Genomic DNA, 3,684 nt, shown 5'->3' on the forward strand with positions numbered 1-3,684 from the left:
ACCACTCTGCATTTTACACTTTCCAGCAAGGTTAGAAAGAGGTTGGACTTCAATTTAAGCCTCACGACCTGCCAGACAGCAGGACTCGGGGCTCCCGAAAGCAGAATGAAATTTGTGAGGAGGCCACAAATCTGTATAACACTCATAGCAGAAAGCATCACAGAGGGGAAGGGCCAGTGTGTGTATATGTGTGTGAGTGCATGTATGCACATATGTGTGCGAATTTGTTGTGAGTACATGTATGCGTTTGTGCATGCACAAGTATGCACGTGTGTGTTCGTGCTTGGCTGAATGCATTGTGTGTGAATGTGTGTGTGTTTTGTATTTATGTGTGTGTGAGTGCATGTATGCACATATATGTGCGAATTTGTTGTGAGTACATGTATGCGTTTGTGCATGCACAAGTGTGCACGTGTGTGTTCGTGCTTGGCTGAATGCATTGTGTGTGTTTTGTGTTTATGTGTGCATGCCTGTATAGGATGTATCCACAAAGTCAATGTATTTGTGCATATGTGAGTGCATATGTCTTGTGTGTACGTGTATACATGCTATGTGGTGCCTGCAGGTGTACAGATGTGTGTGCACACATGTCTATATGAGTGTGCAATGGTTTATGTGGCAAGTGTACACACATGTGTTTGTGTATGTGCATGTGTGCCAATGTATATTCTGTTTGCACACATACGTGTATGTAAGATGTGTATGGGATGGAATGCAGTGAGAGGCTGCTTAGGGCACAAAATGAGAAATGTGGTTTATATATGACCTTAACATCCCACCACCAGTAGATGGAGCTGTAGGTAAAAGTTTGAAGGAGGCCTCCAACTGACTGCCAGGTGTGTTAGGTTTAGGAACTATCTCAGAAGTAATTACCATGTTGAATGGAGAAGCCAAGGGGTGATCACATCCCATCCTTGTGGAAAGTGAGAAAATTCTGAGTATACTGAAGAGTTCAGCTTCATCACTAGGAAGCCAGTGCTTTCTTGGCTTGTGGATTGAAGCGGCACACAACAATACAACAACAACAATATGGTTTGTTAGCACCAGGGAAATTTCAAAGGAAATCACTATACTTTGCTTATGTAGCCTAGCACTTTTTTTTTTTTTTTTCCCTGTTCTGCACTTGATACCTGGTTTCCAAAACCAAAAGAAGCAAACAAATAAAAGCAATGCTAGCAGAGCCTTGAAGTGCTCATGGCTAAATATTGCTTCACTGTGGCCCATTCAGATCTTGGGGAACCATAGGCCCTCCCACACCCTACCTAGAATTAAAACTTTATAGTTTGGATGAACCTTAATAGTACAAGGCATCCTCTTTGTTTTACAAATAAGGAAATTGCTGCCCCTTATCCATCACTCTAGCACACTATTTTTTTTTTTTTTTTGGTGTTAGTCACTTTTTTATTTTGGGGGGGGGGGATGGCGGACAAATATTACCAAAATATCTCTTCCATCTTTTACTGTCTCCCTTTCCGCAAGTACAAGGTTACTATGAGTTAGAACTGACTGGACATCTTTAACAGCAACTTAACAGCTTCAGTCCAGGCCTCACTTACCTCACATCTGAACTTATTTAACCATCTCTTTTCTTACTGCAATCATTTTATATGCTGCCAAGAGATTTATCTTCCCCAAGCATGACTCTGATGATGTCAAGATCTGCCCAGATACATCAGCACTTCTCCACTGACAGCTATGGGATCCTATACAAAAACTTTCGCTTGGCCTCCAGTCTGGAAATTACACATTTTCAGTTTTACTTTGTCTTACCTCTTTATGCTCTACCTCTTGCACAACCAATCTAAGCTGTCTGCTAATTCCCAATACACCCTACATTTTGTATGTTTCTCTGCTTTTGTTATGGTTGGGTTGTTGTTGTTTTTTCCTGCTTAAGGTATCTTTCTTTTAGTTCATATCCAAATGCCTTATCTTCTCAAATCTTCCCCCTTCTCATGTGATCTTCCCCATGAGGCTATACTGAAGGACTCAGTGAGGAATTCTGTTCTGTTCTGTTCTGAACGCCTCAGGCCTTTTATCTGGATCTCTTTCTGTTCTGAACCCTCCAGTCCTTTTATCTGGATCTCTTTCTGTCCACATTACATGGTGATTATTTGTTTATATGTTCCATCTTCCTGACTTGAAGATGATTAACTTCTTTGTATGCTCACATCTATTGTACATAATCTTTATGGGTAAATTATGATAAAAATGGAACTACATGCTTTTTAAACAAATGTTTTTGTTAGTGAAGCTTCAATTTGATGCAATTTATGGGGCTCTTCCAATGAGTTGGAATATGGGAAATCAAAGACATCTTAATTGGATCCTATGAGTAACCATGGGCTCCTGGTATGGCACTTTAGGACCAGTACTGGACTGTGAACCACAAGATCAGCAATTAAAACTCACCAACCACTCCTCAGAAACCCTATACAGGGTTACTATGAGTCAGAACCAACTCGACAGCACTTAATGTCTCCATTCTTGGCGTTAATTCCCTCCACTGTTAATTGAGGGCATTAGTATAGATTAGTAGGTCTCAACTTTATCATTTGAGATACCTACTTGACAGTCAAGTTTGTGTTGTGGGCCACATCACATCACAGTGGTTAAAGAGCTGAGGTAAATTTATTTAAAAGCCACTGTTTGAGTTAAAGCGAACCCTCTGCATCACAGTCACTCATGGTACAATTGTAGAATCTTTTTTTTTCTTGCCTACTTTCATATTTTGAGGATGTTTCTTTTCTCATTTGTGGAAAAATGTGGAAGCAAAATAGGAGCTGAAAAGTTCTGCTGTCTTTGACATCTGTTAGCATTTCATTGCTTTCCCAAAAAATGGAAAATGTCCTTTTCTTGCTCATCTTTTGTCCCAAATGAAATTTAAAATTATTTCAGAAGGCATAGTCATTGCCAGCTTTTAACCTTCTAAATGCTATTTCTAAAAAAAAAAAAAAAATCCTTATTTTATTTTATTCTTAGTAAGATTAGAAGCTTTTAGCACCAGAAGGAATATTTAGTGATAATTCAGATGTGTTAAATATAGATTTCCAGTTGGCTGCTGTTTCCAAATCCTTTCGATCTTCTTTCTGTCCTCCTCACCTTAGATGGCTACTGGACCTCCTGCTGGGGTAGGGGCTGAGTTTTCAGACCCAGACCCGTTGTGAGCTCATTGAGCTCTGTCTGAAGCATTTATGTCCCTTACACTTGAAGAAATGTCATTATTGCCTAATGTTTAGATCAGCTAGAATTTACTGACTGCTTCCCAAGTATTGTGCAAAATTATCTCACTTAATTCACATCTCACTTAATTCTCATTTAATTCACAAAGTAGACACAAATTGTATAAGATCAGAAAACTAGGCATGAAGAGTTTTAGCAACTAATGCCACCAGTCATTAAGATGTGGAGAAAGGACTGCTATTGTTAGGTGCCATTGAATCAGTTCTGAATCATAGGAATCCTATATACAATAGAATGGGACACTCCCTGGTCCTACGCTATGTTCACAATTGTAATTATCTTTAAAGTCCATTGTTGTAGCCCCTGCATCAATCCATCTTGTTGAGCATCATCCTCTTTTTCACTGATCATCTGCTTTACTAAATATGATTTCCTTTTCTAATGACTTGTTCCTTTTTGATGACATAGCCAAAGTACATGAGACAATGTATGCCACCCTCTCTA

The sequence above is a fragment of the Chrysochloris asiatica genome, unplaced genomic scaffold (assembly GCF_000296735.1).
Source record: "Chrysochloris asiatica unplaced genomic scaffold, ChrAsi1.0 scaffold00158, whole genome shotgun sequence".
Lineage (NCBI taxonomy): Eukaryota > Metazoa > Chordata > Mammalia > Afrosoricida > Chrysochloridae > Chrysochloris > Chrysochloris asiatica.